The sequence below is a fragment of the Diplotaxodon limnothrissa genome, linkage group LG15 (genome assembly GCF_057381915.1).
Source record: "Diplotaxodon limnothrissa isolate DT_005_m linkage group LG15, D_limnothrissa_male_GT1.1, whole genome shotgun sequence".
Taxonomy (NCBI): domain Eukaryota; kingdom Metazoa; phylum Chordata; class Actinopteri; order Cichliformes; family Cichlidae; genus Diplotaxodon; species Diplotaxodon limnothrissa.
In genome coordinates, this window is record NC_140610.1 from 4,972,401 (window position 1) to 4,996,658 (window position 24,258).

At 39.5% G+C, this 24,258-nt stretch overlaps 1 protein-coding gene across 1 annotated transcript in view; it reads left to right on the forward strand.

Annotated features, from left to right (window-relative positions):
• plcb4b (phospholipase C, beta 4b) overlaps positions 1–24,258 on the forward strand; it is an 81,990-nt gene that overhangs the window by 11,947 nt on the left and 45,785 nt on the right. Inside the window, exon 3 of the mRNA XM_085371982.1 lies at positions 10,915–10,981. The gene's annotated coding sequence lies outside the window, so the exon portion shown is untranslated. The remainder of the gene's footprint in view (positions 1–10,914; positions 10,982–24,258) is intronic.

Consider the following 24,258-nt stretch of genomic DNA (forward strand, 5'->3'; position numbering starts at 1 on the left):
TTTGTCAGACTAAAGTAACTGTTAAAACTGTTTGAAAAGCTCAGCTATACAACAAGGAGAGATTGAGAATTTCCTTTTAGTTCTCAGTTTATTTGATATTGACAAAAGTTAGTCAGTTTTGTCTATTCTTCTGTAAAACAAACTAAGATTTATTTTTAGAATTAATATTTTGTTTCTAAGTGGAACTGACAATTTAGTCTGTTTCGTTTGTTCTATTTTGAAACTTAAACGCTTTAGCGGCTGCCTTTTGTGTAGTTTGCAATATTTGCCTTTATTTATCTGAAAAAGTCTCATGTTCCTTAAGTACATCTACCCTGTTGAACTTATTATGGGAAATAAATATTTAAAAACAAGCTGCTGATTATTTCACATTTTACTTGTGAGCAACGGCACATTTAAATCTTACAAATATAGTTATTTGGCTTATATCGTGATAGATATCGTTATCGCCTGAAATGAAAAAAACATATCGTGATATGAAAAAATCTCATATCGCCCAGCTCTAGCTGTATGTCTCCAGCCAGGTATGAAACACGGTGGAGGCTCTCTCATGTTGGGCTGCATTTTCGTTAAAAGGATTTTGTTAAAGTTAATGGAATTATAAATGCAGAGTAAAGACTGCTTAAAAACATTACAAGAAAGCTGCCTAAGAGAGTTTAGAGTCTTTCAAGCTTGTTGGAATAGTTTAAACTTGCGTATATTTTGCCTTATACATGAGGGGTGGCTCAATACTTGCATTGCACAGTATTATAAATAAATAAAACTGAAAAGAGGCTGAACATCAAACACAGAACACAATAGTTGTGCTTCACTGAGAGTGGCTCAGTAAGCACACACAAACTCCTTTTGTTTATGAAGCTCCTGTTATTATTTAGTAAACCTGCTAGAGTTTGAATTAACAGTGAGAAGAAAACTGTATGAGCGGTTTCACTGCAGCACTGAGAGTAATGATTACTTTCACCTTAGGCCTTCAATTAAAAGCCTCTTCCAGAAATGCACCTCATTATGCAAATGAACCGGTAATTTTATTTGTACTTTTTGGTTCAAGTCACTTTTCTGCAGAAGTCAAGATGACAATCTAAGGAGGTCAAACATCCTGTTAGATCAGTCTGTGGACATGTTGTTTATTATTACACACGGTTATACTTAGCTTCCCATCAATTTGCTCTTCTCAACAGCTTAAAGTATGAACAAACATTCAGATTACTCAAAATGCAGTCGCTGTGCTTAACTCTTTACTACCGTGTGATTTTTACAGCTAAAAGCTGATTAGATTTCATGCTGCACACAGTGTGAAATGTTTTCTGCTCAGCAACTGAGAGCATATTGGTTACCATGTTGAGGAGTTGGAGTTGCAGAGATCGGATATTAACCTAATAGCTTACTCTGGCTGCTCTGTTTGTTCTTTAATGAAAAATAATTTGGTGACGATTTTTGATGAATGTGTAGTCCATTTCATTTTCTGCGGCAAATTGAAATTTCTGCATTCCTCACAGTCAAAGGCACCCAGCATTGTGTCGTTGAAGTGTTTTTAATGTGAACTAGAAGCAGCTGTCTGGTTGATATTAGGAGTAATATAATACAACCGTGCATCTGTGTTAGAGTGTACAGTAGACGGTCAGCCTAATATCAGTGAGGTCAAATTACAAACATTCATGTGGGATGACATGAATTCATCATCTCCTGTCAATCCTTTGTGTGTTAATAGACAATATGAGTCCAGCACGGGGCTGGCAGACTCCACCACTAACAAGAAGAACAAATAAATGAAAGGTTAATACGTTTTGTAAAGTGCCAGGGACTTCTTGTCCTTGTCCGTCCTCACTGTTGCATAAGGCAAAAAATGTAAAATCATCTGTTACCATCTTGGCTCTGTGATTCAGCCAATGTAGTCTCGAAGCCAGTAAGATGCGCACGGCATCAAAAACAAATTGCTTTATGGTTAGAATTGTAAAAAAGTAAAAGTGGCAGCATCTTTGCTGAATTCAGCCATGTTTGACCTGAAAATGAGAACGGGACCAATACATGTGGCAGACTCAAATCATTAGCTTTTCACACACCATTAGCAGCACATCTTTCATATTGTTATGTTTGGCTTGACTTGAAGCATTAGATGGCGTCTCAAGCTGTGGAAGAGTGTCGGCTGTGAGTCACAGCAATGCTGGCTGAAAAAGCAAAGTGTAAGTGCATGTTTGGATAAAATGACTCTGGTCTGCCTTGCTTTAGGGTCATGGAAAAACAAGAACCTTTTCTTTCACGCAGGTGTTTGCTGCTTTTAGTGCCTACAGGTGAAAATGGGGTCAAAGTTTAAAAAAATGTTGAAATTATTTTTAAAGCTGTGAGCAAAAACATGATAATCACAACCTGCAACATCAGAGAGAACCACGTTCTCTTTCTTGTCGTTTTTGCCTCTCACCAATCTCTTCTAACAGTACAGCCTAGAGCTGGGTGATATGAGATTTTTTCATATCACGATATGTTTTTTTCATTTCAGACGATAACGATATCTTTAACGATATAAGCCAAATAACTATATTTGTAAGATTTAAATGTGCCGTTGCTCACAAGTAAAATGTGAAATAATCAGCAGCTTGTTTTTATTTAAATATTTATTTCCCATAATAAGTTCAACAGGGTAGATGTACTTAAGGAACGTGAGACTTTTTCAGATAAATAAAGGCAAATATTGCAAACTACACAAAAGGCAGCCGCTAAAGCGTTTAAGTTTCAAAATAGAACAAATGAAACAGACTAAATTGTCAATTCCACTTAGAAACAAAATATTAATTCTAAAAATAAATCTTAGTTTGTTTTAAAGAAGAACAGACAAAACTGACTAACTTTTGTCAATATCAAATAAACTGAGAACTAAAAGGAAATTCTCAATCTCTCCTTGTTGTATAGCTGAGCTTTTCAAACAGTTTTAACAGTTACTTTAGTCTGACAAAAGCCGAATGACGAATTAGCGCTTCCAGTCAGAGACTGAGGCTACGTCCACATGTACACGGGTATTTTTGAAAACGGAGATTTTCCGTTTTCGTTTTAAAAAATAATCCCGTCCACACATAAAGGCAGAAATTAAGGAAAACGCTGCTATGAACATGCCAAAGCAGCAGGTGGCGCTAGATTCCTAACCGTGCAGAAATGTTGGCCAATCAGAAGTCTAGAAGCCTCGGTGGGAAAAAGTAAACAAAGCTGGGGCATAGAAGCAGAACCCAGTCGTATGTGTGGACGGACAGTAACTGTGTGTATATGTAAGCATTTAAACACTGCAGAGAGTAGAATTAACAGTATTGTAGAAATTCATTTCACCGAAACAATAACGTGGCGCACAGTGTGACGCATGCACCAGTTTATTGTATTTCCAGACTTGCTTTCGGCACAATTTACAGTGCACGCTACTCTGTTTTTTGTCAGACTTGAAATAGCCGAAATACCTTCAAACTACGGAACTTCTATGGCTCTTCCGTTCGACAATCTCTCCGGCATTGGAACCATCATCTGTTTTTTCTTTGGTCACGCTCGGTTGATTTTTCTAGTCGGCACACTCATTTCCTCCATTACGCGCTGGCTCCATAACCTGCTGGCTGCTTCCCAAACAAACACACGTGCGGCTTGGCACTTGTGCTGTACGTAACAAGTCACGCGACGTGACGCTGCGGCTGCGATTAGTTCGGCTCTGCGCTACTTAATTTGGATTGGCTGACCTTTTTTTTTTTTTTTTTTTAAGAGGACAAGAGCGGCGAGGTCTATCGCGATAGCTTAATTTCTCTATCGAGTAAAAGTTATATCGCGATACATATCGTTATCGTTCTATCGCCCAGCTCTAGTACAGCCTTTTTCAAATACCAGTTGCCAAACGTTATGTGTGAATTGCTGCTTTGTATGCATGTGTGTCTGCAGGAATACACAGACTTGTATTTGCAGAGGAGCAATAATCAGCTGCCACTCTAGAGACTCTCAGCTATGCTGATTTTAATGACCAAAGCATCCACCATATCTTAGCAACTAAGTCCAACTAAGTACGCAGCTTTGGTGAGAGCAGTGTAGCGGCACAACTTTGAAAATAAGAACAAAGGAACCACCCAGTCCTTTGCACCATTATGTTGAACAGATGAAAAAAGTAAAAAATTAAAAATTACATAGGTGGCACACCAAGACTGGATGTTTTTTATGTATTCAGGAGAGTCTTTGGATTAAAATTGCCTAAGCTTTGTTAATAAATGCATAAATGTTTTTGTTTTTTTACTTCTGTAACCATTTTGTCTTTTTAAACTCCTTCAAAAACTCAATTTATATTGTTGAGATGATTTTATAGAATAACCTGGGCATAACCTCCACATTCACTTGTCTCTATCATGTGGCTCTACAGCTAATCAGCCAGTCCTCTGCTGCCTTCTTACACCTGCATGAGCATAACCTCTGCATGTGAAGGACATGCATTTTATGGTGAACAGAGATTTCTTTGAAAATGTCAAAAACACTCATGTGGAGAGACATTGTTTTCATTTTTGAATGATTTATTTTTATAATGAACCTGTATTATATAACATTGGGCAGATGGATGACTGCAGTGTTATAGATTCCTGGTCTGAAACTTAATCCCTACAGTTTTTCATGTCATAGCAGCACAAATTATGCTGTGTAATAGCTATGAGCTATTAGCTGAGGTTGAATGGTTTCCTACCATTGGTCCATGCTAATAAAATCTACTAATTAGCCTGCACAATGGCGGAAGGGGAGAAGTGCTCTCCGTTTGTGTCTGATGTGCGCAGAGAGACCAAGACCTAATTTTTTCCTTGTTAAAGACAGTCGTCCATCATTCTCCAAGGCAAAGCGAGCGATATTCTCTGACTCACTAAGCAGAAAAATCCTCCCGCTCACCTTCTCTCTCTCTCTCTGCCAGGATTTTACTCTCTTTGGCTGCCTCTCACTCTTTGGCCCTCAGGGAGCTGGCTTCTGACAGCATCACACAGAAAAAATAAAATTGAAAAGTCAAAGTGTATGTGAAATGGTTTGGTGCCTGTGCAGCTTTGTCTTTGTCTGCTTGCCTTTCTCCCTTCCTCCATTGTTCTCTACCGCTCTCAGGATGCCGCCCTCTTTGTCTTTACCTCCTATTTCAATTTCACCCACGTTCTACTGTGAAGACAGTAAAGAGAGTGATGTTTCAGGTTATTTATTCCATTCATACCTGCGTGGGTCTTTCTGATGGATTGTAGTACATGAATCTATTGGGAGAAAAAAAAAGGATGAAAAACAAAAAAACCTCATAAATAGTTGAGAGAGCTTCTAGCACCGCTCCTGGCATGACTCATTTTGTTTATACTGCAGTGTTAGCAGAAACCGAACGTAAGTTCCAATGAATGGTGATAGGATTGAGTTCAAGTCTTTATATTTTAACCGCTTCCACGCTACAATACTAGTCCGTGTCCCCGTTTTCGAAGGTTGCAGAGAGTGGACATTCATCGAAGAGGTCATCCGGCACTATCACTAAAGTGGATGCAGCATTTTGGTTGCTTCGAATTAAGTTGTGTTGGAGTTTTGAGATTTTAAAGCCGGTTAAACAACACCAGTTCTTACAGAGTCATTGTTATACAACTGTTGTTTACTCTCAATTTTCTTTTTAAATTATGCTAAGTAAGTAAAAAGGTCAATATTTGCTGATGTGTTTTGATGTGTGTGACTTGGTGTTGAATCGAAGAAGACGTGAGGTATCCAGAGAGATGCATTTCTTTCATTTTTCCTCATGTTTTCAGGTTTGTCACTAAATAATTGTAATTTGTACATTTTAGTCATATAAAAAATTAGGCTGGTGTTTATGCAGTTAATGAAAATGGTGCTGAATGGTATACTGCACAACTTTACTATCACTATTCCTTGCAGTATAGAAGTATGTTACTCAAAATATTTGTATTGAGTGATTGTGGATACAGTTTACGAACATATAGAAGTATTTTGGTTTGTTTTTTCCCTTTGTTTTTGTTGCTGTGGCAAGAAACAATCAGAAGAGCTCCACATGTCTGAATCGTTCAGAGGTTCATGATTTCGGATCTTGATTTTTAAATGTTCGTCTTTCATAAACGTTACTAATGTTGCTAATTAACCACAGTTAGTGAAACTGATTCTTAATAGGTACTGCATACATAAAGGTCCTACTTAAAAGTTGTTGTGGACTCCTTCAGCAGCTGCAGAGCATGTAAAAGGTGAAAAAAGCTATGTTCTGGGGTTTAGAGTCACCACCAAAGATAAGACACAAACATTATTACTTAATTTGAATACTTCCATTCGTACAACAGGTACTTCTTTGGGTAGAGTGTTACTTTCAACGGGTAGTTTTGTTTTGTCTGCTAGCAGCAGTGACATGCAGCGGTAACATTTAACTAGCCTGTGGCTATTCACTACCTGGACTTTCATAACAGTAACCCTTCAACCTACAATACAATACAAGAAGTAATAGACAAAGGAGTTCTTAAAAAAAAAAACTTTATTGGATTTATAAAAACAGGCTAGTAAATATCCTGGCTTAAAAAAATAACTTTACTTCTTTGTTATAAACTTTATTGATGCATTTATGTTATTTGTGGTCAGTGCAGCTGTGTGGTCTTTTTTTTGTATGATTTGGATTGAATTTGATGAATGTTTATTGGTATCTTTTTGGGCTTCTGGATGTGTCCAGGTTATTGAAGACTCCTCCTGTTGGTGGAATTTTACTGTTGGAATTTTCCACTTTCACCCTAGGTTTGGATGAACACCATTTTTGGAAGGCCCCAATTAGTGGAACACCAATAGAAAAGATTCGGTGTGTTGATAGATGAAGGCCTGCATACCAAAACATGCTCACCGTGCCATGAGAATAAAGCCATTGGAGTTTGTTGGTATTTTAGTTTATTTCACACTCTACATCTTGATAGTTATGAATACACCATCTAGATACTTTTAGTGTACTTCATGTAGCTAAATTTATGCACATCATAGAAAGTCTAAGTCCAGAGAAATGGGATTCTAGACACAACAAAAGTCTTAATGCCATGGTGACAAGTTTCTAGTCCTAGCAGACTCATGTCTGTAACATTAAGTCATGTTATTTTCAGAAACTGGAAACGGGGGATTTAGTAACTTCCAGGAGCCTCAACTGGAAACCTTACATTGACATAAAGACATAATCCCCATAAAACTGAAAAATGTAATTTTTATGCTTTGATTTGTTTGCAAAAAAATTCTGTGAAATGCATAAATTTGTAAATGTAGGAGATATCAGCCAACTAGCTCCTGATGGCACCTTCCAAACTGCATTACAGACAGTAGACTGGTGTGAGCTATTATAATGAAATGGTGATGTATGAAAGGTGAAGTGTAACTTTAGTGTTAATGTTTGTCAAGCTTTCTATCCCCCAGTCTTCAGTCTGGTTTTCCTACTTTAGTCCTCTGAGAAAACAAACTATCCTGCATGACACAGCTGCACACAAACACGGGGGGAGGGATTTCTCGGAGTCCTCCTTTGGTCGTTTTGAGAGCTGATGTTATTTAATGTCCCTTCAGAGTCACTCTCAACATAGTTGCAATCGGGGGCCAAATGAGAATTATCATCTCAGTGCCCTGACAGGTGCTGCTCATGGCAGCAAAGCCGTCAACAGCGTGTCCCACAGAGAGCTGCGCGTCAGCCTTTGGGTTGGGTCGATTTCCTGAGGCGGGGACATATGTCGTTAGTACTTGAACTGTCATTCTCTTCACCTCCAGACCAGTTTATGTGAGGCATTTTGGTGTAAGCTTGTATGTGTAGATAATGGCGTATTATTTTCAGATTAGGCTATTTCAGGTAACACGGATAATGTCATTTCCCCGGCCAGATCCCATCCTGTGATACCTGCGGGAGTGTGTGCGGTTGGCAGTGTTGTTGTTTTAATCAGCACCCCTGTGTGCTTCCCCTGTAAAGCCGTCATTTGTTGAGTGATGGTCGGCACAGCTGTTACTGTTTATACCATTTAAATCCTGTGACAGGCAGGGGAGAGATTAGCAGCTTCTTACCTGTTGCTTTAATCAAAGGAATGATTACCGCATGGCTGGATGTTACTTAGAATAGCACCTACTAAAAATATACTCGTGTGTGCATGTGTGTGTCCGCACAGATGCACAGAAAGAAGAGATGTAGCAAGAAACATCTATTTTTTTTGTTTGATATTGTGTATTCATGACTGAACTCTTTTAGCTGTGCTGCTGGTTGGAGTTTCCATGGTAGCACAATTGAGTTCCAGTTTGTTAGCTTTGTCTGCTAAAGTGTAAAATATCTGTGTCCACTTAGCAGCATCATCACTTATTTTCTTCTACTTATTATTATCCCTAGTAACAGCAGCAGTAGTATTTTACAGGTTTCCTATGTCGATTCATTCTTACGTCGATGGATAAAAGAGGCCTGGTGAAAAAGCAGGACCCAAGTATTGTTAACCTGTTCTCTTTATAGGGCTCTTACTAAATTACTTAGCAGAACATGAATATTGGTGTCTGTACATGTGTCATGGCTTTTTTGATACACAGTGTATCTGCTGATGCTCTACCCTGGCTGAAGAGGCCTGTGAACAGCTCTTGTCCAGTGAGTCCACTTGACATGTGGAATATTTGATCTACATAGGCCTCTCCCACAGTTGCAGCTTATCTACATGAAGAGGGGGAGAGAGGGATCGGAGGCAGATGACTCAAAATAGATGGTGCCAGATCAATACCAAGCTCTGTATTAACTTCATTACATGGGCCTGCTTTTTTGCAAGGCCCAACTGATGCTGGGATTTTTTGGAGGTGATTTTTTTTGGTAGTAAAAATGTTGTATATATGTAGAGTGAGGTCAATAATTAGTTGCACAAAACACAATTTTTGCACTTGTACTTCCAAGTACTTGACTCAAGTGCAGCATTTCAGCTTTAATGTTGTTTTTTTTTGGTCATTTTTTTTTGTTTGTTTTTGTTTACAAACATTTTTAATTAACAAGTTAGGAATTAATCAGAAGTTGGATTGACGAGCAGTTTCGTGGCCAAGTCAAGCCTGTTCCCTCATTATTTCATGACAAATGATGCGGGCATAATATCTGAAGTTATAGTTTTTTACTATAATGTTAAAAACAGGGTGCTGAGAGACGTCAGTGCAAACCAAACAAGCAAACCTATGGGAGAAGTCGCAAAAACATTAGGTGTGGTGCAAAAAGAATGAACGCACCGAGCAGCTCAGCAGCACCAAAAGACCTGAAAAACCACAGAAGACAACTCGAGTGTGTGACGACAGTTTCATTGTTGAGAGAAACAACTTTACAACATCTAACCAAGTCAACACTTTCAAGGATGTAGGCGTATCCCTGTCAAAGTCTACAATCAAGAGATACCTTTATGTAAATACAAAGCATGTACAATGTAAATACAGCAGGTTCATAAGGTTCAAACCACTGGTTATACTTGAAAACAGGAAGGTCGGATTATACGGCACGGTTTGGACAGATGAAACCAAGATTAACTGGCATGGATATGTATAACTGCCAGTGGCATTAAGTCACTAGTGTTTATTGATGATGTGACTTCTGAGAGAAGCACCAGGATGGATTGTACTACACTTGCTACACTCTCTCCTCAGATTCAGCCAAATGCTGCAAAATTAATCAGACAGCGCTTCACAGATAGATAGATAATGACCCAAAGCATACTGCTCAAGAGTTTAAATAAATAAAATATTCTTCAGTGGCCATGCCAGTCACCTCGTCTTGGCTCAGCATCTTTTCAGTTATTGTATGCAAACTGAAAGCAGACAAGCAGCAACTGAGGGTGGCTGCCGTAAAGCCTCATAATCTTAAAGGAGGAAATGCAGCATTTTGACATGTCTACTGGTTCTAGACTTCAGGCAGTCATTGACTGCAAAGGACCTGTATCCAAATATAAAAACAGTCCATATATTGACATTGTGTTAGTTTCTCTAATTAATTTGGACAACAACTGCAGTATGTTTAAAGCTGGAACTCACGAGAGGAACCTGTCACAAAATATATTTCTTATTGGGCTTTCAAAAATCTCCACATTAACAAGCAATCATAATCCCAGATGGAAATACAACCTTAAGAGCAGCAACTTTCCCTCACTTTACTTGTTGAAATCTAGCTTCTGCTGTCTACACTTATCTGGCAAAGTTTATCTTGCAAAGTGATTGTATAAAGAAACCATTACTGGCCTGTTCCTGTTCTAGCAATGTGATGGTGATGTGAGAGACACAAGCAGAATCACGGTCACTCCTAAGTACAGGAAATGATGAGGAATTTTTCTTGTCTTCAGGCCTGAGGTACCAGATGCCTTGCCAAAAGGGGGATTATCTTCTCCTTTCCATCTATAGTTTGGTTCTTGTTTCACTCATCCGCGTTGCCTCTCTGTCTGCACCTTTTGACCCAATCTGTGTTTTACATTTACGTTTTAAGCTTTTAGCAGACTCTGTTTTATTTTCACTGACATACCTGCCTCTCAGAAGCTGCTGCAGAGCAGATGTGGAGGTGGTGCCGTTTGTCTAATTTGCCAGCTCATTTCCACCAATCTCTCTGACAGAGGCAGCCTTTCTTACGGGAAGCGCCTTCCATTAAAAGTTTATTTAGCAGAAGCCAGAGGAATGATTAAAATTCTGCACTTGCCAAATAGGATGAGGAACATTACTGGGGAGCTGGTGATTACACCCCAGTGTGTGCGTTGTGTATGTGTGAACAGGAACATGCTCGTGTACATCTTTTTTTTTTTTTTTGTCTTTTGTCAGTGTCTTTCCTAAAGGCATCACAATCATCTGTAATATGACTATAAGTGTATGAGAGGAAGCTGAATAATGAAGTTAGCACGTATCTGCAAATTGGACTAAATTTCTTTTCTCTCCCCCTCCCGTTTGCTTTTCCCCCTCTCTTTCTAGAGTGGTCCACTGCTATCTTCCAGTGTTTCCCCTCCCCTCAGTTTTCTGTCTCCCTGTCTGTCACCTGGTAAGTACTCTCAGATTCACCTCCCACATATACAATACAGAGGCTTTCAGTGTTTTTCATTCCTTTATGTAATCATCAGTTCCCTTGCTAGCTTGAACTACAAATTGGTTTAACCTTTGCAAAACAGAGCATCATTTCTGTAAAGAATGTACATATTTATGGCACATGACAGCATGGTAGGTATACAGTATACATACTTATGTTGAGTACAGTTAGTAGTCATTTGTCTTTTCAATTCAGCAAAGTGTGTTAGACAGTGCAGGATTAGCCTAACAGACAAGACTTAATGTTGTGAGTTAACTGAGCCAGAAATCTGTGTGAATAATGACTCAGTCAATGAAACGTGAGGAAATTATGTGCCGGAATAGGGAAAAACATCAAGTTATTAAGTGATATTTCACACAGTTCTGCTAAAAAGTTTAACAGATTTTAAAGTGTCACAGATCAAAGAGACATACACTTGGTAATTTTGTATTTGGCGTGTACACCAAAGAAAAAACAACACAGTGCAGCAGCAAACTGAAACAATCTTTCAAAAGTGGATAAAAACACCAACATTTGCTTTTTTTGTCTTTGTCTAGGCATTATTGTGAAAAATCCAACTTTTGAAATTTCCAGTTTACCATCATTTCCATCCAGGAAAACATCATTTCAACCACTGGATACATTTCAGAGGTTTTACTCTTTTTAATCCTTTTGACTAGAAGTGAGTGAAATTTATAACTTAAAACATCTTCAGAGCTTCTTTGTTTCAAGTAAAACTCGGACTCGGATGTTTAACATTCATCCTGTGATCATTTATAGTCGTTTGATGAATTTCATTTAGCTCCTTTACCGTTAGCTCATCTCTCTCACGCTGTCAGATCCTGTCATCAATATTTTTCACAGGCTAACACAGTGAGACAGTAATTTACTGTTACCATACACCAGCAGTCACTTTAGAATCACCAGTTAACCTGACAAACGTGTCTTTGGACAAGTTTAGACCTAGAACCGTTTTGCTCCATTGACTAACTGCTATTTATTGTATTGGCCAACCTGTATAAATAATCTAACAATACTATTTTTTGCTCTCACCTAACACCCCAAGCACATCTAACACTGCACCCACAGACACTTTTTTTTGTTTTTTTTGTTTTGCACAAATGAAAACCCACTGAATGCATCAGGGGGTATCTGGAGTTCAGTATCTTGCCTAAGAACATTTCAGCTCAGGGTTGAACCACTGACCATTACTTGTACTACCATGCCCCAGACCCACTTAAAAAAAGAAACTCCAGAGTTACAATGTTGACTTCCACATAGTTTAAAAATTATACATCTTTGACTAACATAAAAAAGGACAAGTTTAGTTTATCTGAATTATTATTGTGTGGATGCCCTCAAGGCATCCACTCAATAGAACACTATTGAGATCCTGTTTCTCTTTATTCTTTATCCTTTATTGTGTGGATGCTTTAAGCATCCACACTATTGAGTTCCTCTTGGGACTTCCGTACACTTTTTGGCACTTAACTACTTCCACAATTTTCAGCCGATTTTCACCGTTCAAATTTTAAAATATTCTGCTATTTCTGCTAATTCCTGCTATGTCTTTTGGTATTTTTCACTATTATACTTTTTAAAACATTAAGCTTAATTTGTCCCATTGAAATGAATGGGAAACTTCTGCAATTCTGCTAAAATTTGCTTGTTTCTGAAACTTAACTACTTCCTCATATTTTCACGTAGAACAACCATTCAAACTTTAAAATGTTCTCAAATTATTGGGCTATTCAGGTATGATTCAGCTTTTTCAAATCTTTTACCGTTTTACCTTTATGCCTCTTAAAGTTTTCAGTTGCAAAATTGTGATTTTTCACAAAATACATGCGTTGTTATGGTTGCTATGCACTTGGCTTCCAGTCTGCCACTGAAGGTTTTGCAGTCTTCTCTTCATGTCCGAACAACTTCTTGCTACTTGCTCAATCTTCACTCAACTTCCACAAATTATACATCAAAACGTAGGTATTTTTGCTGGGTTTCCGAAAATGTCACTATCATTGTTGTGGGATTTATAGAATTTTGGCAAATCTCCTCAGACCAACACAAAGTCGCAAAACTCTCCATAGAAAGTCAATGGAGAGCTTGTTCAAAATCACCGCTTGATTTCTGTAATGAGAGGCATATTCGAATCGTCATATCTCCTTAACGAAGCAAAGTTAAGACATAAGGCTTGTCCCGATATATCTTCAGACACTCCTGATGCTCACAATTCAAGAATTATTTTCTCACCTATTACCGTTCTGAGATGAGTTAGACTTGTTTGAGGGAAGGAAATTTGTCCCTCGCTCAGATTTCATCAGATTTCAAACTCTGGAAATGAGGCACTTTTTTCTCTCATCATATCTTTTTGATGGATTTCCACAGAGCCCTGAAAATTTCCATGACTGTTCACCAAAGCCTGCTGTTTCTTACGGTGAAAGAATGATTTTGATGCTCCATATAGATTTAGAGTAACCAAAGGTTGTTTGAGAGCAAGTCAAGGCAGTTTTTGCTTCGCCTCTACTCAGTTACAATGTATTACAAGTCATATATCTTTAATAATTTATATTTTATCTCTGAATTATGAAGACCTGAAGATTCCCCCATCTCTTCTGAACAAAACGATGTCTGAATGACCGTTCTAGCCTCTACGGTTAGGAAATTATGGCCATTTGTTCGAGGGGAATCCTGAATGTCAGAAATACACTGAAGAAAACTCACACCTCTCTCTGTGTCTGTGTGTGTAAGGGCTGACTACAGCAGGTGCAGCTAATTTAACTGACCTACATATACCAAGCCCAGACTCTCAACAGCTCCTGTTCCCTTTACTGTCTGTGTATGTGTGTCTGTGTATCAGTATTTCTCCTATGTTTAAGTATTACTCCTCAATCATAGTATTTCTGCTAAAGCAAAGTACTTCTACTACATCTTAGTACTTCTGCTAAATCATAGTATTTCTGCTAATTCATAGTATTTTTGCAAAAATCATGGTATTTGTGCAAAATTATGGTTTTGAGGCCAAATCATAATATTTCTGTTATTTTATAATATATGTGCTGAATATATTATATGTGCCAAATCATAGTATTTATCCCAAATTATAGTATTTATGCCAAATTACAGTATTTCTGCTAAAAAGCAGAAATAGTCCTTTTTAGCAGGAATTTCTGCCAAAAGATAGTATTTATGTTAAAACATAGTATTTCTGCTAAATCATAGTATTTGTACTGAAACATAGTACTTCTGCCCAATCATAGTATTTGTACTAAATGATAGTACTTGTGCCAAATCATAGTATTTGTGCCAAAGCATCGTATTTGTATGGAGTCATAGTATTTTTTCTAAATCATAGTATTTCAATCAAATCTCAGTAGTTGTTGTTAAAACGCAGTATTATTGCCAAATCATAGTATTTGTACCCAATCATAGTATTTCTGCTAAATCATAGCATTTGTGCCAAATCATGGTATTTGTGCAAAAACATAGTATGTCTGCAAAACCATAGTATATCTCTTATGTTATAGTATTACTACTAAGGCATAGTATTTCTGCCAAATCATAGTATTTGTACTAAATCATAGTACTTGTGCCAAATCATAGTATTTGTTGCACATCATAGTATTGGAACCAAAACATAGTATTTGTCCCAAAGCATCGTATTTGTATGGAGTAATAGTATTTCTTCTAAATCATAGTATTTCAATCAAATCTCAGTAGTTGTGTTAAAATGCAGTATTATTGCCAAATCATAGTATTTGTACCCAATCATAGTATTTTTGCCAAATCGTGGTATTTGTGCCCAATTAATAATTCTGTTATGTTATAGTATTACTACTAAGTCGTAGAATATCTGTTATGTTATAGTGTATCTGCGGAATATAGTATGTGTGCCAAATCGTAGTATTTATACCAAATCACAGTATTTGTGCTAAAACATAGTGTTTCTGCCATATTGTGGTATTTGTGCAAGAACATTGAACTGTTATGTTATAGTATTACTACTAAGTCATAGTATTTCTGCGTTGTTATAGTATTTGTGCTATAACAACACAAAAACATGTTTGAGGGGTGGAAATATGTCCTCCTCTCATTTTTCAAACTACAAAAATGAAGCCGTTTCTTCTCTCGTCATATCTCCGCGACGGATATACAAAGAGCTATGTAAATCGCAGTCAAAGTACACCAAAGTCCGCTGATTCACCCAGTGCAAGAATTATGCTTCTATCCCACCTAGTTTTTGAGTTACACAACGTTTTGTAACTCCAAAAAACGGCGTTTTTCGCATCTCACCGCGATCTAATTCTGACTCCTCATCACCCTTTTTTTCGAGGCGCCCCACCCCCTTAGAGGCGCTGCGATTGGTAATGACACGGCTCTTCAGACCAAAGGTTATGGGTTCGATTCCACTTTGGCCCACATGTTTTTTTTAACTACAAATTTATACACTATCACAGACCGGTAATTCATATTGATAATTTATTACAATTCTGCAAAGTTTAATGATTTTAGCAGCTTTTCTAATATGGACCTCAGATTCTTGTTAACAGTCTATGGCAGAAATACATACAAGTACACAGCCTGATGAAGCAGACAGAAGCAGTACCTCTGATTGGTTCAGCATTTTCACCTCTTATCAGCACAAATCTCTGCCTCTTCTGCTGTTTTCATTAGAATTTGAAGCTTTTCCACCTTTTTTCAGTTACGTGAGAACCAGTTTGGCTCAATGAGTAGCTGAAAAATATCAGCCTCTTGTGCTGTTTTAGCAGGATTTCAGAGTTCAGCTTTTTCACTTGTTTTAAGCACAAATTTCAGTTTCTTTACCTCATTTCACAACAAAGTTCTTCCTCTTCACCTCTTTTCTGCTAATTTGAGCTTCTGCTCCACAGTGCACATTTTCCGTCTCATCATATCTTTGCTTGTGACCAGAACTCGTTTGGCTCAGAGGGTAGGGCAGCTGCCGTGAGACCCGGTGGCAGAAGTTCGAATCCTACCTGTGACAGTTGCTACACATGTTCCCTGCTTGCATGCGCTCTGCTTTCTTGACACTCTCCAGTGTGTCATTACACATACAGCCATCTGCAGCAAGCACTTCTGCTTCTACACCTCTTTTCAGCTCATCTTTTTGCTTCTTTACCTCTTTTCAGCAGAAATTCTTCTGATTCACCTCTTTTCTGCAAAGTCTTCAGCCTTTCCACCTCTTATCAGCAAAATTCTGAGCCTCTTCTGCTCATTTCAGCACAATTGTCAGTCTCTCCACCTCTTCTTTGTGAGAAAGAGTTTTTTGTTTTTTCAACTTTTTCAGCTTTTTTCAGCAGACATCTTCAGCGTTAAGGCATCCACACAGCATTTTCGCAGGAAATGCAAATTTTTCTAGTTATTTTTGCCTTTGTTGATGGGTATATTGAAAATGGCTCCACATTTTCAGATAATTTTTAAAAATTAATTATAAAACAGAGTATTTTTTTGCAAATACCAATTTTACTCAATTATACTATTTGTGTCCATTTGAACAATTTCCCTGCAAGGTGAAGTTACCAGCTGTGCTAACAAAATATCAACTGGTTAATTGTTATACCTTCTGTTGCTTGAGTGGGTGCTGCACTGTGGCTGCTCAATGCCCCTAAAACTTAGGGTGAAATCTTATCCTTACAGCTTTAAATCATTATAAGTGCATAGATTAGAGTGTATTACATCGATATATGTTTAATTACGGTGAAAACATAATTACAGTCTTTTAAATAAAGATAATGACGGTGTTAGTACCCACCCAGACAACGCAGTCATCAAGTTTGCAGATGATACCACCGTGGTGGGGCTCATCTCTGGGGGAGATGAGACAGTGTACAGAGCTGAAGTTCAGAGGCTGTCAGATTGGTGTGTAAATAACAACCTGGATCTCAATACCACCAAGACAAAAGAACGGGTAGTTGACTTCAGAAGGAGGAAGTCCGAGCTGCTGCCTGTCAGCATCAATGGCGAGTGTGTGGAGAGGGTCTCCAGTTTCAAGTTTCTGGGTGTGCACATAGACACAGACCTCCAATGGAGCTCTAACACCTCTGCGGTTTTTAAAGAAGGCCCAACAGCGTCTCCACTTTCGGAGAATCCTCAGAAAAATGGACCTGAAGAAGGAGCTGCTGACCGTCTTCTACCGCTGCTCCATTGAAAGTGTGCTGACATATTGCATTGTGTGTGGTTCTCCAGCTGCACCACAGCACACAGAAGAGCTCTCCAGAGGGTCATCAACATGGCCCAAAAAATCATTGGACATCCTCTTTCCTCCCTGAAGGACCTGTACAGCACTCACTATCTCAAGAGGGCACGCAGCATCCTATGGGACTGTACACACTCGGGACACCGGGTGTTTAAGCTGCTGCTGTTTGGCAGGAGGTTCAGGCTGCTGAGGTCCCGAACAAATAGACTCAAGGACAGCTTTTACAACAGGGCAATAGCCCTGATCAATGCAAATAGCTGACCTGACTGGCTACCTCCCTGGACTTTTTGGGGGGGGAGGTAACAACGGTAAAAACAGTAACAATAATAATATTTATATTTATAACAAGGTGCAATAACAATTAATGTGCAATAATAACAGTGTGCAATACAAATACACTTATTCTTCTTTTTTATTACTAAGTTATTATACTGTGTTGTGTTGTTTGTGTTGCGTTGTAATGTGTCGTATCGTGTCGTGTTGTGTTATATGTAGTGCCGACAGTTTTCCAATTTCATTGTACTATTGTACTATGTATGACTGTGCAATGATAATAAAGAGTTATCTTATCTTATCTTAATTAAAAATATGTCTTCAGTTGGGGTGGCAGAATAAACTAAGCTTTGTTATGCACTGATGGTGCAAGTATAGGACAAGCAAGGAGTAATTTTCTTTCACCCACTGAGGCAGGTGTTGCAACATTTTTTTTTCTGTTGTAATAATCAGTAAAAATCCAATTTGCATTCACCACCTGTTGAATCTGAATGTGGGAAGTGACTGGTATGAATACCAGCACTCACTTATAAGAATTTTTCAAGAAAAACACTCAGTGAACAGGCTGGTAATGTTTAGAAGAAGCTCCAGTGTATTTCTGCAGAAAATGAAAATACATTTTATTATTAGTTTTTATTGTAATATAAAGCGGGTAGTTCAGGGAGAGCTTTTTCAATGTACCCAAGAAAGCGTCGACAGGACAAGTTGCCTTCAATTTGTAATTCCCAGTTATCTCCGATCACCAGTTAAAGGGCTTGTTTACTAGAATCGAGGGACTCTGTGGATCTGTTTTTTATGACTGTGCTTATGTGTGTGGCTGGGGCTTTTAATGATAGGGGTAGATGGTCTGTGTTTAGAGATGTGTGTTCTCTGGTATTGCCTCAGGGGCTGGAAGGGTTGGGTGGGCTAGTGAGTCCCCATGTCTCTAAAAATACCCTTTGGGATCCCATTCAGAGGCTGAAATGCGCCTATTTGTGTGTGCGTCTGCATGACGCTGCTGCAGCCAGGCAAGCTAGAGGCTATTACTGGCCAGCAGGGTTGCTAGGGAGACCAGTCGTGTCAGAGAGGAGCAACATCTGTGGGCTGTTTGTTTGTCGAGACAGGTTTTCCTTTTTCTGTCTCACGTCTTTCTCTCTCTTTTTCTCCCCCTGTCAGTCAGTGCCAGGGAAAGACTAACGGTGTGTTCACACCGAACGCGATGGACGCGAATAGAGCGTCAGGTTTACATGTAAAGTCAATGGAAAGGCGCGATGACGCGCGATTGCGGGTCCCGCGAAAATTCGGAAGCAGATTTGCGTCGCGAAAACGCGTGAAACGCGCGTCAGTGTAGCGCGTCTGGCGCGTTTGACTCGCGAATAAAACCACGCGCGTGAGTTTTTGTGTTGCATTTTGTGCATACGCGCGTTTCGCGTCTACCGCTCGAGTTGGAAAAATCTGAACTCCAGCGTCAAATCGCGCCGCGACAACCAATCAGGAGCCTGGTGACGTGGCTGTTACCTAGGTCAAAGGGGCAGATCCAGCCAAAGCCTTTCATACTTCAATGGAGGGGAAGGCTAATCAATGCGGTAGCAAACAACTCGGAGCTGTACAACACCAGCTGCTTTCAGTACCGAGACAGGAATAAAAAGGACCGAGCTTGGAGGAAGATATGTGAAGAGATCGGGCAACCTGGTAAGTTCATTCATTTCTCTTTTGAAAGTTTTCACTGACCCGGGGAAGCCGCACAAAAGCTAGCAAGCCACCGCTATTTTCCCACTGACGTACAAATACCGTTCTGCTTTTATGCATGTTATCATTTAGGAATATATTTTATTGTTTATTAATAAACAGCACACAGTGGTCCCGCTGTTCATCCGTCACTGCTTTGCTTTTTCGCTGATTTTTTATTGCACAGTACAGCATTGCATTCTGCAGCCTGATTGACAAATCTCCTGCGCTTGCCAAATTTATCACGTTTGGTTTTGATAACCATCGCGTCCAATAGAAAAAACAGCACAAAAACACCCATAACTATGAGCCTCATTCAGAAATAGACACCTGCACCGTGAGGGAAAAAGGCGCACGAAAGTGGCGGGCAGATGAAGACAAACCGCGGCATAATAATACTTTTACGTTTTGCAATCTACAAAGGTTTGCACTTTGAGAATCAATTGTGAGAACTGTGACCAGGGGCTAGTTATTCTGAGAACCCCTGCAATAAATGAGGGACCACTGTCTACTCTACGATTATTATATCGAACCTGTTAACATTTAATACTGTATTGATAGAACCAACTGATTCTGCAGCAGAGCATCCCCAGTCCCTGAGCTCCTGCTGCTGCACCCACAGATATGTACAGCAAGCACTGATACCTTTTTAGTCGGTGGGATTCCCTTGTGATCACCTTTACTAAATATCTACAACCAATCTGATTATATCCTGTTATTGTTTTTTTTTTTTTCAATGTTGAAATTAAAATCTAGTAGCAGCCTTCTCATTTCTTTGTGTTTTGTGCTGTTTTACAGGCCCACAGAGGAGGACGGCTCCGAGGCAGATGAGGGACGGGTCCCAGGACGGTCCATCGGCGGTGGAGCTGGCCATCCTGGAGTCCCTGAAGAGGCCACACCAGTCTCCAATGGAGCATTTCCTCCTCAGCCTTGTTCCTGCTCTGGAGAGCAGCTGGTCCTTTTTATTCCTGTCTCTCTGTAAATTCTTATATTTTATATATTTATGTTTAATGTTTTTCTGTTTGAGACTTTTAATATTATTTCAAATAAATGTTTATAATGACTAATGTCTCAGTTCTACTACACAGCAAATGTTGGCACACGACTTGACACATGTAGAATTTATTTCATATTATACTAATGACAAAATATACTGATACAGTGGGATGCAGAAGTTTGGGCAACCTTGTTAATAGACATTATTTTCCTGTATAAATTGTTGGTTGTTACAATAAAAAATGTCAGTTAAATATCATACAGGAGACACACACAGTGATATTTGAGAAGTGAAAAGAAGTTTACTGGATTTACAGAAAGTGTGCAATAATTGTTTAAACAAAATCAAGCAGGTGCATCAATTTGGGCACCACAAAAAAGAAATGAAATGAATATTTAGTGTATATCAATGTGTGTGTCTCCTATATGATATATGGGGTGCCTTTGTCTGGATGTGCTTCCCATCCAGAGCTGCACAGCACAGAGGAAAGTTCCAGCGCTCCTGGAATCCCTCTGTGATGGAGCGCCAGTCTCCAGGTGAAGGCACAGCCATGAAGTCGTCCACTAGACAGTCCCAGATGGACGTCGCTGCCTGGGGGGTGATCTGGCTCACCGTGGACACACCGACTCTGAAACTGAACGCGATGGTCCTGAAGGAGTCCCCGGTGACAAGGAACCTGGACAAAATTGTTCAAAATCAGTATTATGTGTACTGCAGTTACAAAATACATCATTCAAATTCCAAAATACTTTTGTGATGTCAGATTTAAATCACAAAACATGAATCTTACATAAAACCTTTTGTAATTATAAGGATAATTACAAAATGTATATTAGATAATATCTAAAACAGTTGTGTTTTGTTTTAACTTTAACATATCATAATTTGATTGGTAGCAACTTTCACAACTACAGTGAGCCAATCACTCATAATTCCTAAACATGTCAATCAGGTAGGAATGAAGTGAGACATTAATAGAAATAAAGAGTTGTATGTTGACATGTAGCCCTTTCCTTGCTTAAATCATTAATATTTTTGAAAAATTAATCTGTGATAAGACAGCTTATCAAGATAGAACCATGTAACTAGAGATGAACCAAACTGTTCACAGTTTTATCTAACTCTGTTTTAATAAAGGCTGTGACCCCTGCTATAGAGTCTGACAGCTGCAGGGATTATATACAAATATTCAACTATCCCAGAATTAAACCAGGTCTAAATAAAAAGGAGTGAGTATCACTACAAAGGTTAACTCAGTGGTCCTAATGCTACAGTTTGATATCAGCAAACACCGAGCGCATACATTGATGTGACACCACAGCCATGCTATCATTCAAACACTGATAACAGCATAAATCGAATTAAATCGGGACTTGATGAGACCTTCTGAGTATCACTAGAAATATTATAAAGAGTCGTCTCTGTACCACAGTTTGCTTTCAGTAAACACCGACAGCATTCACTGTTAGCATAGCACATCCATGTTAGCAGTGTATAACTGGATGGATTAGCATATTAGCACAGATATCAATAAAGGACTACCGTATTAAATAGTTTTACTAACCTCAGGCAGACGGACAGGCGCTCTGCAGGTGGGATTGAGCGTCTGTAGTTGGTGTCTAGGCGGGCAATGCTGGGACCGACGAGGGAAAGCAGGTCCTCAAACTGGAATCGGCCGTCATCCAGGCGCAGCTCCTGGAGCAAGTGGTGAAACTCACCAAACTGCTCATGCCTCTGGAGGACCTGATGGACCCAGGTACGGCGAGGACGTCTTTTACGCTGCTGCTCTGCTCTCCACAGTACATAGAGAAGGGAGACTCTCTCTTCAAGCGCTAGCTCGATAGCTGCCATCTTGCAAAGATACCGGTCTGGCACAACTCCCTCCCACATTCCTCCCACATTTCCGGTTCACGCGCGTCAAAATATCATATTTTGACGCGCGATGGATTTTTCTTGGACACGCGTTGAGACGCGAATGTACACGCGTCAAATTAGGGGCGTTTGGGGCGTTTTATTCGCGTCCATCGCGTTCGGTGTGAACACACCGTAATGCTGCATGTTTTCAAGGTTCATGCAGAAGTCTCAGTCTCTCATCATTAGAGCTTTCACACATTTGTAAACATCATTCTTGCATATTGAGCTGATTTAGAAGCTGGGCTTTCTTGGGAAATAGTTTAGCTGTCTCTGCTCAATCATGCTCACAGTAGGCCCTTGGGCTGTCAGTCAGGAGGGACTTGGGGGGGCTTTTTTTCACTGAGTTCACGCCAGTGGAAAGGTCAAATTCTGGGGAAGCATTTAACCCCTGCCCTTCGTGCTGCCTCTCTCCTCAGCTCCCCTCTCTATATGGACATGTTCTATTTCCACTGCTCCTTTCTCCTGGCTGCCTCCTCGGCAGCTCAGCGGGGCACAAATTCTCTTTTAATAGGTACATATTTGGGCAATAGGAGAAGTCCCATATTTGTGAGCAACCCACTCCCCCCCTCCCCCCCCCCTCTCTATCCAGTTCTTGCCGTCTCAAGTCTTCAAAGCTTCTCTTCGTTGCACATGTTCTCTCTTGGTTATCCTTAATTTTTCTGTCCTGTAAGATGGAGCAGAGTAAGGGCAGTGGGTGGAGGGTGTGCATCTTTGGCAAACAGATGTGACAGGGCACTTCCCAAATTAAATTTGTTCTTTTGAGCATCCTTTAATTTGGAGCATTTTAATCCTGTTAAGGTCTCTAACTCAGCAGGGTGTTGTTTTTGCAGGAGCACCACAAACTGGTTTCAATGTTTATCATGAATCCAAGATGCTTGAGTTTATCTGAGCACAAGGAAATCTTTTTCAAATAAAATTCAGATGCCACTCAAGCACTTCTAGTAGTTCACCCAGAATATTATCTACGCATGTGTATCCTCAGTAATCCTGACCATATTTGGGGAAACCTGGTCTTGAAGGGCCCTCTGCATTCTGTGTGTAACAGGGCAGAGCGAACCTCTGACCTCCTAATCCGGTCTAAACGAGACCGTCACACACACACACGTGCATGCGCAGACACACACATGCAGCACAGTTGAGCAGTGACTTTGTGACGTAACAGTCATTTTTGGAATAATATGGTATTTTCACTCTGCAAAGGCCAGTTACCTAACATTCATCCCCAAATTAACAGGCTCCTACCTCCATCACCTCAGAGTGATACAGCAATCCATTTACGCCAAGATAAGACTAAGCTGTGAGTTTGATTCTGATTGTGTCCCCAAATGCCTCTAGTTGTATTAGAATATGCATATCATCCTCCTCAGCGATAACTAATTCAATTAGTGGCTGACACTGCTCTATATTAATGTGAACCTGATGCTTGTGTTGAGACAAAAGCATTCTGAGTGTTACTTCCAGCAGCACATTGCATGAAAGGTAGTCATTAGAACTATGGCATTTTAATTACATGTTAAATATTTTGTCTATGCTTCTACATTAATGCCTTTTTAAAATTAAATGCACAGTCTTCTCTCTTTAATGCCAGTGTTCCGGTCATATTTCTATTATTAACCCGACACGGATACCATCTCCTCAGCATCACCTCTTGAAAGATGGTCTTTTCCATATTCCATTTGGGGGCTTCAGCTTCACATATTCATCACTCTGCAAAGACAGAGTGAGGATTTCTAGTTATATTTTTGGACTCTATTTTCACCTTAGCACTTTTCCTTTGCAGAGCTTCTTGAAAACATCACCGAAATATGGATCGTCAAAGTAATGTGAAAGTCTTTTGTAATTTGTCTGCTTCTGTTAACTTCCTTATTAAATTTCTGTCTTCAGATGGCAAGAGAATCTTTGACCAGTGACACGTGTGTCAGTCTTAAGGTTTGATTAAGTGTGCTAATGTGTCAGCCAGGCCCCTTGACCTCACCACATTCAGGGGACTCCCTGACACACAAACACACATACATGCACACACAGACAAACAAACAGTACTTTAAATGTCTGCGATAAAGATTCTTGATAACCCCGGGGACAACCCTCGCCCTTCTCTCAATTCCTTCCTTCCCTCCCTCCTGCTTGTCTTTATTTCCCTTTGAGAGGCCT